This window comes from Colletotrichum navitas (assembly GCF_030913465.1).
Source record: "Colletotrichum navitas strain CBS 125086 chromosome Unknown LY79scaffold_1, whole genome shotgun sequence".
In the NCBI taxonomy this organism is placed as follows: domain Eukaryota; kingdom Fungi; phylum Ascomycota; class Sordariomycetes; order Glomerellales; family Glomerellaceae; genus Colletotrichum; species Colletotrichum navitas.
In genome coordinates, this window is record NW_026850547.1 from 14470 (window position 1) to 31192 (window position 16723).

Genomic DNA, 16723 nt, shown 5'->3' on the forward strand with positions numbered 1-16723 from the left:
TAAACTATATATAATTTAAATATATAGGTTTACTATAAGATTTCTTATTATAGGTAATAATATAAAATATACTATAGTTAATAAAGGCTTTTACTTTTACTTATTAGATTCTTTAAAGGGTTTACTAGGGTAGTAATAATCCTTTTCTTATATAGCTTAATAGTAAGTATATAGTCTACCTTCTCTTTATAGTTAAGAACACTATAGTTATAGTAAAGTATATCTTTATAAAGAATATAAGTATTAGGTTCTTTTATAAGTAACTATAGTATTATTATAGTAGTTTATTATTAATAATAATAGTATTATATATTTCTCCTTTAGTGTTAAGTATCTTTATAAGGTCTTTTATACTTATATAGTGTATATAGGATTATCTTTTACTTATATAGAGTAGCTAGTAGGTTTTTTAGTGTAAGGGGTCTAGTTAACCTTCCTCTTATAGTAAGGTTTTACTATAGTAATCCTAAAGTTATATAGGCTATAAGGTAAATTAATAGTATAAGTAGTACTATTATTATAATAAAGTAAAATAAGCCTTACTAGCTATATTTCTTATACTATATATAGATAAAGATTAAAGGGGTAAAGTAATAGTATTAGTTAAATCTAGCTATTATATATAGCTAGTGCTTTATAAAGCTATTACTTTATATAGATTTAGTATACTATAGCTATTACTTTCTTAATTACTTTAGTATACTATATAGTAGTTATAGTAAGTATAACTTATTAGTTATTTAAAGGTATATACTAAAAATAAAGAAGTTAAATAAGGCTATTAGGCTAATAGTATTATTAATTATTTAATAGTAAGTTAAAAGGTAACTTTAGGTTTAGCGCTAGTTTCTTTATAAATAATCTTATAGGTGTAGTAAAAGGGTATATAATAGTACTTAAGTTTACTAATACTATAATAGGCTTTAATAAGCACTTTTTTTACTTTAATAATAACCTATAGGTAGTATATTTAAACTTACTAAAGTAAAAATTTAGGCTAGCGTTAGTTATTATCTAATTAAGTAGGCTAAGATATATATTAATCTAGTATATCTATAGTGCTTTCTATATATATTCTATAGTAATAGATTATAAGAATCTTACTATATTAAACACTATTACTATATTAACTATATAAAGTACTAGTTTATTATTATTAAGATATATTATATTAATAAGATCTTATAGTTAAACTTATTATTATTATATAGTATAAACTTAAAGTAACTAAGGGCTTTAGAGTATAATTAGTAGTAGTAGTAGTACTTATTAATAGCTTAATTAATAAAAAGAGGTATTTTCTTTAGTATATTTAAGTAACTTATAAAGTTACTAAATAGTTAAGTAGCTAAATTACTAGTAAATTTAGTATAATTTACTGTCTATTAGGTATTACCTAGTAATACTTTTCTCTAGTAGTTATAGAAGTATCTATAGGTAGCTAAATTAGTAAATAATAAGTATAATATTATTACCCTAGATTAGCTAGTTATAAGGTTATTAAATTTTATACTATAATAGTCTATATCCTTTAAGTAAAAAGAAATAAAGTATTAGTATTATTATATAAAAAATAAGGTTATTAAGTAGTATAAGTATATTAATTACTTCTAGGATTTAAAGTAATTACTACTACTAAAGTAAATACTTACTTTACTTACTTAGGTAGTATTTATAAGTATTTTTTACTTAAGTAGTACTAAGGGTAAAGTATTACTTATAGCTAGTAGTTAATTTCTTAGCTATACTAGTGTTAAGTATAATACTATAAAAAGTTACTACTAAATAGTACTTATTAAGTATAAATATCTTATTAGTTTTTATAGTTTTACTAGGTAATAGCTCTCTAGTAGGTTCTTATAGTAATGTATAAGTAGTTACCTAGTTATATAACTTAAAGAATATAGTTAGGCTATTAATTAATAGTTATATAAAGAAAGTAGTAAATATAAAGAATACTATATCTATATAGTTATTATTATTACTAATAGGTTATTTATTACTATTATTACTTCTTAAAGATAACTTATATTATAACTTTATAGTTAAAAAGAAAGTAGTTAAAGTAGCTAGTAAAGCTTATATAAAGTAGGTGCTTTATACTAGTTAAATAAGGATTACTACTCTTTTTTAGTATACTTAGTTAACTAATAACTAGGCTTACTATAGATAAAGTACTTTTAGTTAATTTATTACTATATAGTTTTTACTATAGTAGTTACTTTATAAAGAACCTTATATTTACTATAGATTAGTATAATTATTATAGCTACTATTATACTTATAGTTAACCTAAAATTACTTATTCTCTATAGTAGATTTATCTATAAGTATTATATAGGTAGCTTATAGTAAAGTAAAGTATTTACTACTTTATTATATAGTTATATATAAAGCCTATAGAATATAGCTAGTAGGTTAAAGAAAGCTATAGTATACTTAGGTATACTATAGTAATAGGTAATAAGGTACTTATAATAATCTTTATCCTTAGGTAGGCTATTATAAGTAGTTACTTTAACTAGTTTAGTAACTTTTTAATAAGTAACTTAAGGATCTTAAGCTTATTTTTACTATAGTTTTTATAGGTAATTAAGTAAATAATATATATAAAGCTTAGTAATATAGGCTAAGTGTACCTTATTACCTTTAAATTATTCTTTAAGCTTTACTATTAAAGTATTAAAATTACCTACTTATTAGTAAAGTATAAAGGTATAATACTCTTATAGTTTACCTTAGAGTATTACTTAAATTACTACTCTATAGTAGTCTTATATTATATTACTTAGATATAAAGGTTATAAATAATAGTAATTTTAAGTTAATAGTCTTATACTAGCTACTAGTATATTTTATAGCCTAGTTATTAGAGTATATCTTTATAAGGTTACTTATTTACTTTAGTATTAGCCTTAATATTACTATTAATATTACTATAGTTAATAAAGGCTTCTATAGTAGTATAGTAGTTATTATATATAGGCTATAGATTTTAGCTATTACTTAAGGTTTTAGTGTTAATAAAGGCAGTAGTAAGGTAAAAGTTAAGTTATTATAGAAGGTCTAATAGGTAATTACTAGTAATAAGTACACTTTAGTTAGTTTTTTACTATATAAGATTATATTATAACCTTAGATATTCTTAATAAAGTTAAGGTCTTTAAAGCATAGTTTAAAGTTATATAATAATCTTTTAATAATAGTAATTATCTTATTAGTCTAGTAGGTATCTTCCTTTTATTAAAAGGTATTAAATATATATTAGGTAATTAATAAGTGTTTACTATAGTTAACCTATATACTATAATTAATAAAGAAGTTATATAGGCTTATTAGGACCTTTTAGTTAATTACCTTAAAGTTATTTATAGACTATTTACTAAAATCCTTATAGGTGTAGTAAAGTAATTTACTACTAATATAGTTATAGTACTTATAACTACTAATATAAAATATAGTAATAGTGTTAAGCATAAAAGCTTATTACTTACTTATAAGGTTAATTAGTAACTTCTTAATATAGTTTTTTCTTATTACTATAGAAGAATACACTATATAAGGTTAATAAGTATAGTAAATATATTATTAATTACTACTACTTACTACCTTATATTAAGTAGTATATTATACTTACTATAAACTTCTTCTTGTTACCTTATAGGTAAAGGTACAGTAACTTATAAGCCTTACTTACTTATAAGCTTATTATATTTACTTATCTTAGCTTAGGTCTTCTGCTTATAGGCGTAGTATTATTTACTGTTGCCCTCTATTAGCCTAATAACCTCTTAAATATAGGTGTTTCTTTTAGTAGACTAAAAGGTGTATACGTTTATTAAAGGGATTACTACTAGTAGTATAGACAGCTAAAAAAAACATACTCTTATAGGTAAATAACTTAGGGAAAAATAATAGGCTATTATATTAGCTACTTATTAACACTATTAGTTAGTAAAAGGAGAAGAAATAATAGGCTATTATATTAGTAACTTATTAATACTATTAGTTAGTAAAAGGAGTATATATATAGAAAAAAGAAGTTAGTAAGCTAAAGAGCTTATAATAAATAGGATATAGTAAATAATTACTAGTTAGCTATAGGTATATAAAGTAAGGGGTTTTTTATAGTTAAAAGTGCTTCTCTAAAGGTAATAAAGCTTATATAATAATATAAATTAATAGGGTTTCTACTAGTTAAGAGGACTAGTTATAATCTATTAATTAACCTATTATAATAGGTAATTAGTATAAACTATTATAGTAAGAGTATTTATAGAGGCGTTTTTTAGTACTTACTTACTCTAGGTGTATAAATAATTAACTAGTAATAATTACCTCTTCTTATAGACCTTACTAATCTATAGTTTAGACAGTAAAGTTAACCTTTATAGTTAATAGTAAAGTTAACTACTAATTAGTGTTAGTAATACTAAGGGATAGGTTAATATAGTTAACTATATATATTAGTAATAATTAATAAATAATAAAGGTAACTATAGTTCTTTATTATACGTAAAGAAAAAAAGGATAATTATTATAGGTTAGTTAGTTAAATAACTAACTTATTGCCTATAAATCCTTAGAGAATCTATAGCTAAATATCTAAGGATTTGCTAGCAATAAGTTATTAGGGTTAACCTAATAACTCTAATATTTATCTATAATAGTTAATATTATAATAATAATACTATATAATAGCTTCGTTACTATTATTATTATATTTATTAAGTTAAAATAGTAAATTTATATAAGTAAATAAGTAAAAATAATATAATTTTATAGTATTACTAATTATGTATATACTTAGGTAATATTATATAACTAAAGAAGAAATCTATATTAAAGTAATAAAAAAGTAAAAGTAAAGATTAATTACTAGGCTATTTACTAGATAGTAGGTAACTATATAAGAATTATTCTTATACTATTATCTATAAAGCTTAGATAGTAAGCTATAATTTCTTATAAGGCTACTTATTTTTACTTTTTACTTTATAAACTATATATAATTTAAATATATAGATATTACTATAGACTTTCTTATTATAAGTAATAATATAAGATATAATATAGTTAATAAAGGCTTTTACTTTTACTTTATTAGATTCTTTAAAGGGTTTACTAGGTATAGTAATAATCTCTTTTTAATATAGCTTAAGAATAAGTATATAGTCTACTGTTTCTTTTATAGTTAAGAATACTATAGTTATAGTAAAGTATATCTTTATAAAGAATATAGGTATTATCTTTTCTATAGGTAACTATAGTATTATTATAGTAGTTAATTATTATTAATAATAATAGTATTATATACTTCCTCTTTAGTATTAAGTATCTTTATAGAGTCTTCTTATACTTATATAGTGTATATAGGACTATTTTTTACTTATATAGAGTAGCTAGTAGGCTTATTTAGTATAAAGAGGTCTAGTTAACCCTCCCTTATATAATAAGGTTTTACTATAGTAACCTTAAAGTTATATAGGCTATAGAGTAAATTAATAGTATAAGTAGTACTATTATTAGTAATAAGGTAAAATAGGCCTTACTAGCTATATTTTTTATACTATATATAGATAAAGAATTAAAAGGGTAAAGTAATAGTAATAGTTAAATTTAGGCTATTATATATAGCTAGTGCTTTATATATCTATTACTTTATATAGATTAAGTATACTATATTTATTACTTTTTTAATTACTTTAGTATACTATATAATATATATATATAGTAAGCAGTATATTATAGTAAGTAGTATATTATAGTAAGTAGTATATTGTAAAAGGATTACGGCTAGGAGCTAATTCTAGAGGACAATGTAGGTAAAACATAGGTATAGGTGTATTACAAGACTTCAACTTGGCCTTCTAACTCTCTGATAAAGGAATCCCTTAATATCCATCAGCAATATATTGCTAACTAATCGCCAAATAGTTAATCTATAGCATCTAGCCCTTAATACCTAGGGGACTATCTATATTCCTTATAATTACCTCCTTCTTCTAAAGGCTTAGCCTCTAAGCTAACTTATAGTCCCTAAAGTAATTACTAGTTATTTATTTATTTTATTGCTTATTATTACGTTATTGTTGCTAAATTATTATTAAGATATTACTATTTTTCTATCTAGCCCTATCTAGTCTACTTATAAGCTAGGTTTTAGCCTTACTAGTCTATTATTTAGTCTATTTAGCCTTATCTAGTCTGTCTAGTGATGCTAGATTCTAGCCTCACTAGTCTATTTCTTTTATCTAGCCCTATCTAGTCTACTTATAAGCTAGGTTCTAGCCTTACTAGTCTATTTACTTTATTAGTATACTCTTAGTAATTATTTACTGTCTAAGAACACCTTGTCTTTTATATACTTAATATACATCTAGGCCTATATATCCTTATCTACCGATATAGTTACTGTACTTTATATATCTATAACCTTCTTAGCTTTTAATAGTTCTTTACTTATAGCTATAACTTACTAGACTATAGCTATAAGCCTTTTATTAGCCTAGGCTACTAAGTCCTTAGTAACCTATTAGTAGTATCTTATAATATAGCCCTTTTAGCTACAAGTATTATATATTATAATTAACTAGTATTATAATACTTATTAACCTTATATAGTGTATTCTCTTATAGTAATAAAGAAAAGATTATATTAAGAAGTTATTAATTAACCTTATAAAGAAGTAATAAGCTTTTATACTTAATACTATTACTATATTTTATATTAGTAATTATAAGTATTAGAACTATATTAGTAGTAAATTACTTTACTATACTTATAAAGATTTTAGTAAATAGTATATAAATAACTTTAAGGTAATTAACTAAAAAGTCCTAATAAGCCTATATAACTTCTTTATTAATTATAGTATATAAGTTAACTATAATAAACACTTATTAATTACTTAATATATATTTACTACTCTTTAATAAAAGAAAAGCACCTACTAGACTAATAAAATAATTACTATTATTAAAAAATTATTATATAACTTTAAACTATACCTTAAAGACCTTAACTTTATTAAGAATATCTAAGGTTATAGTATAATCCTATATAGTAAAAAACTAGCTAAAGTACACCTATTACTAGTAATTAGCTATTAGACCTCTTATAATAACTTAACTTTTACCTTACTATTACCTTTATTAATACTAAAACCTTATATAATAGCTAAAATCTATAGCCTATATATAATAACTACTATACTACTATAAGAGCTTTTATTAACTATAGTAATATTAATAGTAATATTAAGGCTAATACTAAAGTAAATAAGTAACTTTATAAAGATATACTTTAATAACTAAGCTATAAAATATACTAGTAGTTAGTATAAGACTATTAACTTAAAATTACTATTATTTTATAACCTTTATATCTAGGTAAGTATAATATAAAACTACTATAAAGTAGTAATTTAAGTAATACTTTAAGGTAAACTATAGAAGTATTATACTTTTACTTTTTACTAATAAATAAGTAATTTTAATACTTTAATAGTAAAGCTTAAAAAATAATTTAAAGGTAATAAAGTACACTTAGCCTATATTACTAAGCTTTACTATATATTATTTAGCTTAATTACTTATAAAAACTATAATAAGAATAAGCTTAAGATCCTTAAGTTACTTATTAAAAGGGTTACTAAGCTAGTTAAGGTAACTACTTATAATAGTTTACCTAAGGATAAGGATTATTATAAGTGCTTTATTACTTACTACTATAGTATACCTAAGTATACTATAGCCTTCTTTAACCTACTAGCTATATTCTATAGCCTTTATATATAACTATATAATAAAGTAGTAAATACTTTACTTTACTATAAGCTATTTATATAATACTTTATAAATAAATCTACTATAAAGAATAAGTAATTTTAGGTTAACTATAAGTATAATAGTAGCTATAATAATTATACTAATCTATAATAAATATAAGGTTCTTTATAAAGTAATTACTATAGTAAAAACTAGTATAATAATAAATTAACTAAAAAGTACTTTATTTATAATAAGCCTAGTTATTAGTTAACTAAGTATACTAAAAACAAGTAGTAATCTTTATTTAACTAGTATAAAAGTACTTACTTTATATAAGCTTTACTAGCTATCTTTAACTATTTTTTTTTAATTATAAAGGTTATAATATAAGTTATTTTTAAGAAGTAAATAATAGTAATAAATAACTTATTAGTAATAATAATAACTATATAAATATAGTATTCTTTATATTTACTACTTTCTTTATATAACTATTAATTAATAGCCTAACTATATTTTCTAAGTTATATAACTAGGTAACTACTTATATACTTACTTATAAGAACTTACTAAAGAAGCTACTACTTAGTAAAACTATAAAAACTAATAAGATATTTATACTTAATAAGCACTATTTAGTAGTAACTTTTTATAGTATTATACTTAATACTAGTGTAACTAAGAAATTAACTACTAGCTATAAGTAATACTTTACTTTCTAGTACTACTTAGGTAAAAAGATACCTATAGATACTACTTAAATAAGTAAAGTAAGTATTTACTTTAGTAGTAGTAATTACTTTAAATCCTTATATATAATTAATATACTTATATTACTTAGTAACCTTGTTTTTTATATAATAACTACTAATACTTTATTTTTTTTTTACTTAAAGAATATAGACTATTATAGTATAAAATTTAATAACCTTATTAACTAGTTAATCTAAGGTAATAATATTATACTTATTATTTACTAATTTAGCTACTTATAAATACTTTTATAACTACTAGAGAAGAGTATTACTAGGTAATACTTAATAAATAGTAAATTATACTAAATCTACTAGTAATTTAGCTACCTATTTATTTAGTAACTTTATAAGTTACTTAAATATACTAAAGAAAATACTTCCTTTTTATTAATTAAAGCTATTAATAAGTACTACTACTACTACTAATTATACTCTAAAGCCTTTAGTTACTTTAAGTTTATACTATATAATAATAATAAGTTTAACTATAAGATCCTTATTAATATAATATATTTTAATAGTAATAAAGTAGTCCTTTATATAGTTAATATAGTAATAGTGTTTAATATAGTAAGAGTTTTATAATCTATTACTATAAAGTATATATAGGAAGTACTATAGATATACTAAATTAATATATATTTTAGCTTACTTAATTAAATAGTAATAAATATTAGTCTAAATTTTTACTTTAGTAAGTTTAAATATACTACCTATAGGTTATTTATTAAAGTAAAAAAAGTGCCTATTAAAGCCTATTATAGTATTAGTAAAGTTAAGTACTATTATATACCTTTTTTTATACCTATAAAATTATTTATAAAAAACTAATATTAACTTTAAAGTTACTTATTAACTTACTATTAAGATAATTAATAATACTACTAGCCTAGATAGCCTTATCTTAATTCTCTTTATTTTTAGTATATACTTCTAAATAACTAATAAGTTACTACTTACTATAACTACTATATAGTATACTAAAGCTATTAAAAAATAATAAATATAGTATACTAGATCTATATAAAATAATAGCTATATAAAGTACTAACTATATATAATAGCCTAGATTTAACTAATACTATTACCTTACCCCTTTAATCCTTTGTTTATATATAGTGTAAAAAATATAACTAGTAAGGCCTATTTTACCTTATTATTAATAATAGTACTACTTATACTATTAATTTACCTTATAGCCTATATAACTTTAGAATTACTATAGTAAAACCTTACTATATAAAGAAAAGTTAACTAGACCTTTTAATACTAGATAAGCTTACTAGCTAATTTATATAAGCAGAAGATAGTTCTATATATACTATATAAGTATAAGAAGACTTTATAAAATACTTAATACTTAAGAGAAAGTATATAATACTATTATTATTAATAATAAACTACTATACTAATACTATAGTTACTTATAAAAAAACCTAATACTTATATTCTTTATAGAGATATACTTTACTATAACTATAGTATTCTTAACTATAAAGAAAGAGGTAGACTATACACTTACTATTAAACTATATAAAAAAGGGATTATTATTATACTTAGTAAACCTTTTAAAGAATTTAATAAGGCAAAGGTAAAAGCCCTTATTAACTATAGTGTATTTTATATTATTACTTATAATAAGAAATCCTATAGTAATACTAATATATTTAAATTATATATAGTCTATAAAGTAAAAGGTAAAAATAAGTAACTTTATAAGAAATTATAGCTTATTATCTAAGGCTATATAAATAATAGTAAAAACATAATTCTTATATAGTTACTTACTATTTAGTAAATAGCCTAGTAATTAATACTTATTTTTACTTTTTTACTGCTTTAATATAGATTTTTTTTCTAGTTATATAATATTACCTAAGTGTATACTTAATTAATAATACTATTAAATTATATTATTTTTATTTACTTACTTATATAAATTTACTATTTTTACTTAGTAAATATAATAATAATAGTAACTAAGCTATTATATAGTATTATAAAGGTAAAAACCTACTAGTAAGTAACTTATAACTACTATTATAAAAAGAATCTATAAATAGATTTATTAACCTTTAACTTTTACTTATTAATATTATTACTTAATAATAGTAACTTTAGATTAATTAGTATATAAATAGATAATATAATTAGCCTTATAAATAGTAAATTCTTTATTTATAAAAAAAAGAAGCTTAAGAAGGCTACTTTTATAGTAAAACCTAAGTAGTTACTTATAGCTAATAACTTTATTACTTTTAATAGTAGTATATTATTTATTACTACTAATAGTAAGCTTACCTTTTATTAAAAAGGCTAAGGTAAAAAGCTTTAACTTATTAATAAAAAATTACCTACTGCTTAGTAAGATTATATTTAGTAATATACTTATAGTGTATATATTACTTTTATTTATTAACCTAAAGCCTACTTTAACTATTTAGTTACTACTTAATACTAATTACCTATAGTAAAGAAGATTAAAGCTTTAAACTACTAAATTAAATAGTAAATTAATAACTTTAACTATAGCTTATAATTCTTACTAATTAACCTTATAACTACTAAGCTTTTTATATTTATTAATAGCTTATTTATAAATAACTATAATTTTACTTTTTAACTTAGCTTTATTATAGTTTTTACTAATAAATATATTATTAAGTAACCTACTACTAATAGTAAAAGCTTTAAATTAACTAGTAATATTATTTACTTTAGCTTAATAAAGTACAAAAAAGTTATATATAGTGTATTTACCTCTAAGGTCTATAAGATAGTTACTAGTGCTAATATTACCTATATAATTAGTACTACCTTTATAATAATTACTAACTACCTTAAGTTACTATAAATACTTATAATACTTTATACTAACTTATACTTACTTTATAAGTGCCTTATAAAGCTTAGTACTATAAAGAAGAAGTAACTTATAATAGATATTATAGCCTTTTACTAGTTATATAAACACTATAAGATTTTTAAGATATAATAGATTTATAGTAGTAATAATCTAGTAGATAGATTTATAAAGTTATTACTAAATAATATATTAAAGAAGCTAGTTAGTAATAGGTAGTTAGAGATATAAATAAATAAATAGGTTTTTTATATATAATAGACTATATAAGTAAAAAGTATTAAACACTTTTTAGCTTTTTATTTTTATTATATTTTTTAGCTATTATTTTAGATATAAATAATAGGGGATTTCTAGTACTATAGAAAGTTACTAGTGTTATAATATTAACTATTATAAATAAATATTAGAGTTATTAGGTTAACCTTAATGACTTATTACTAGTAAATTATTAGATATTTAGCCTTAGATTCTCTAAGGATTTATAGGTAATAAGTTAGTTATTTAACTAATTAACCTATAATAATTATCCTTTTTTTCTTTATATATAATAGAGAACTATAGTTACCTTTATTACTATACCTCTTTTTATATTAATAGTAATATATACTATTTACTGCCTCTAGTTAACTAGCCTATAATACTAAGAAATATATTATATAATATAAAATACACCTAAAATTAGAAAAGATAATAGAAGTAAAAGAAAAAGTAATTCTAAATAAAGTTATTAACCTAATTAATTAAAGATTTTCTTTATAATAAGAAGATATATAAAATATAGCTAACTAATTCTTAAATAAATATAATATAATATATATTAAACCTTAAGAAGTAAAAAACTTTATATAATAATAACCTTAATTAAAAATATAATTTTAATATTAAATAAACTATTAGAAAGCCTTAGCTAAAGATCTTATACTTATATAAGACTAGTTTATACTTATATATAGTATAATTATAAAGTTTAAGATATAAAATTATAATATCTATAATTTTAATAAGACTAGGTTTCTAGTAAAAATACTATTATAGATAAAGGTTATTATAACTTTTAACTAATATAAAAGGCTTTATATAAAGTAGCCTAGTAATTATAAATAAGTTTTTATTATTTAAGGTATTATTAGTAATACTAAAGGATAAGTTAATATAGTTAACTATATATATTAGTAGCAATTAATAAATACTAAGGGTAACTATAGTTCTTTATTATATATAAAGAAAAAAAAGATAATTATTATAGGTTAGCTAGTTAGATAACTAACTAATTACCTATAAATCCTTAGAGGATTTATAGCTAAATATCTAATAATTTACTAGTAATAAGTTATTAGGGTTAACCTAATAACTCTAATATTTATCTATAATAGTTAATATTATAACACTAGTAACTTTCTATAGCACTAGAAATCCTCTATTATTTATATCTAAAAGAATAGCTAAAAATATAATAAAAATAAAAAGCTAAAAGTATTTAATACTTTTTACTTATATAGTTAATTATATATAAAAACCCTATATATTTATTTATATCTTAAACTACCTATTACTAACTAGCTTTTTTAATATATTATTTAGTAATAACTTTATAAATCTATTTACTAGGTTATTACTACTATAAATCTACTATATCTTAAAAATCTTATAGTGTTTATATAACTAGTAAAAGGCTATAATATTTATTATAAGTTACTTCTTTTTTATAGTACTAAGCTTTATAAGGTACTTATAAAGTAAGTATAAGTTAGTGTAAAGTATTATAGGTATTTATAGTAGCTTAAGGTAGTTAGTAATTATTATAAAAGTAGTACTAATTATATAGGTAATATTAGCACTAGTAACTATCTTATAGACCTTAGAGGTAAGTATATTATATATAACTTTTTAATACTTTATTAAGCTAAAGTAAATAATATTACTAGTTAGTTTAAAGCTTTTACTGTTAGTAGTAGGTTACTTTATAATTTATTTATTAATAAGAACTATAATAAAGCTAAGTTAAAAAGTAAAGTTATAGTTATTACTAAATAAGCTATTAATAAATATAAAAAGCTTAGTAATTATAAAGTTAATTAGTAAAAATTATAGGCTATAGTTAAGGTTATTAACTTATTACTTAATTTAGTAATTAAAAGCTTTAATCTTTTTTACTATAAGTAATTAGTATTAAGTAGTAACTAAATAGTTAAAGTAAACTTTAGGTTAATAAATAAAAGTAATATATATACTATAGGTATATTACTAGATATAATCTTACTAGGTAGTAGGTAACTTCTTATTAATAAGTTAAAGCTTTTTACCTTAGCCTTTTTAGTAAAAGGTAAGCTTACTATTAGTAGTAATTAATAATATACTACTATTAAAGGTAATAAAGTTATTAGCTATAAGTAATTACTTAGGTTTTACTATAAAAGTAGTCTTCTTAAGCTTTTTCTCTTTATAAGTAAAAAGTTTACTATTTATAAGGCTAATTATATTATCTATTTATATACTAATTAATCTAAAGTTACTATTATTAGGTAATAATATTAATAAGTAAAAGTTAAAGGTTAATAAATTTATCTAGAGATTCTCTTTATAATAGTAGTTATAAGTTACTTACTAGTAGGTTTTTACCTTTATAATACTATATAATAGCTTAGTTACTATTATTATTATATTTACTAAGTAAAAATAATAAATTTATATAAGTAAGTAAATAGAAATAACATAATTTAATAGTATTATTAATTAAGTATATACTTAAGTAATATTATATAACTAGAGAAGAAATCTATATTTAAGTAGTAAAAAGGTAAAGGTAAACATTAATTACTAGGCTATTTACTAAATAATAGGTAACTATATAAGAATTATTTTTTTACTATTATTTATATAGCCTTAGATAATAAGCTATAATTTCTTATAAGGCTATTTATTTTTACTTTTTACTTTATAAACTATATATAATTTAAATATATAAGTATTACTATAGGATTTCTTATTATAGATAATAATATAAAATATACTATAGTTAATAAAGGCTTTTACTTTTACTTTATTAGATTCTTTAAAGAGTTTACTAGGTATAGTAATAATCTTTTTCTTATATAGCTTAATAGTAAGTGTATAGTCTACCTTCTTTTTTATAGTTAAGAACACTATAGTTATAGTAAAGTATATTTTTATAAAGAATATAGGTATTAGGTTTTTTTATAGGTAACTATAGTATTATTATAGTAGTTTATTATTAATAATAATAGTATTATATACTTTCCTTTTAGTATTAGGTATCTTTATAAGGTCTTCTTATGCTTATATAGTGTATATAGGATTATCTTTTACTTATATAAAGTAGCTAGTAGGTTTATCTAGCGTAAAAAGGTCTAGTTAACTTTCCTTTATATAGTAGAGTTTTACTATAGTAATCCTAAAGTTATATAGGCTATAAGGTAAATTAATAGTATAAGTAGTACTATTATTAGTAATAAAGTAAAATAGGCCTTACTAGCTATATTTTTTATACTATATATAAATAAAGGATTAAAAAGGTAAAGTAATAGTATTAGTTAAATCTAGGCTATTATATATAGCTAGTGCTTTATAAAGCTATTACTTTATATAAATTTAGTACACTATAGCTATTACTTTTTTAACTACTTTAGTACACTATATAGTAATTATAGTAAGTAGTAACTTATTAGTTATTTAAGAGTATACACTAAAAATAAGAAAGTTAAGATAAGGCTATTTAGGCTAATAGTATTATTAATTATTTTAATAGTAAGTTAAAAAGTAACTTTAGGTTTAGTACTAGTTTTTTTATAAATAATCTTATAAATATAGTAAAAGGGTATATAATAGTACTTAACTTTACTAATACTATAATAGGCTTTAATAAGTACTTTTTTTACTTTAATAAATAACCTATAGGTAGTATATTTAAACTTACTAAAGTAAGAATTTAGGCTAACGTTAGTTATTATCTAATTAAGTAAGCTAAGATATATATTAATCTAGTATATTTATAGTACTTCCTATATATACTCTATAGTAATAGATTATAAGAATCTTACTATATTAAATACTATTACTATATTAACTATATAAAGTACTAGTTTATTACTATTAAAATATATTATATTAATAAAGATCTTATAGTTAAACTTATTATTATTATATAGTATAAACTTAAAGTAACTAAGGGCTTTAGAATATAATTAGTAGTAGTAGTAGTACTTATTAATAGCTTTAATTAATAAAAGAAAAGTATTTTCTTTAGTATATTTAAGTAACTTATAAAGTTACTAAATAGATAAGTAGCTAAATTACTAGTAGATTTAGTATAACTTATTATCTATTAAGTATTACCTAGTAATACTCTTCTCTAGTAGTTATAAAAGTATCTATAGGTAGCTAAATTAGTAAATAATAAGTATAATATTATTACTTTAGATTAACTAGTTAATAAAGTTATTAAATTTTATACTATAATAGTCTATATCCTTTAAGTAAAAAAGGAATAAAGTATTAGTAGTTATTATATAAAAAACAAAGTTACTAAGTAGTATAAGTATATTAATTACCCTTAGGGATTTAAAGTAATTACTACTACTAAAGTAAATACTTACTTTACTTACTTAGGCAGTATTTATAGGTATTTTTTTACCTAAGTAATACTAGAAAGTAAAGTATTACTTATAGCTAGTAGTTAATTTCTTAGCTATACTAGTGTTAAGTATAATACTATAAAAAGTTACTACTAAATAGCGCTTATTAAGTATAAATATTTTATTAGTTTTTATAGTTTTACTAAGTAGTAGCTCCTTTAGTAGGTTCTTATAAGTAAGTGTATAAGTAGTTACCTAGTTATATAACTTAAAGAATATAGTTAGGCTATTAATTAATAGTTATATAAAAAAGGTAGTAAATATAAAGAATACTATATCTATATAGTTATTATTATTACTAATAAGTTATTTATTATTATTATTTACTTCTTAGAGATAACTTATATTATAACTTTTATAGTTAAAAAAAAAGTAGTTAAAAGTAGCTAGTAAAGCTTATATAAAGTAAGTACTTTTATACTAGTTAAATAAAGATTACTACTTTTCTTTAGTATATTTAGTTAACTAATAACTAGGCTTACTATAGATAAAGTACTTTTTAGTTAATTTATTACTACACTAGTTTTTACTATAGTAGTTACCTTATAAAGAACCTTATATTTACTATAGATTAGTATAATTATTATAACTACTATTATACTTATAGTTAACTTAAAATTACTTATCCTCTATAGTAGATTTATTTATAAGGTATTATATAAGTAACTTATAGTAA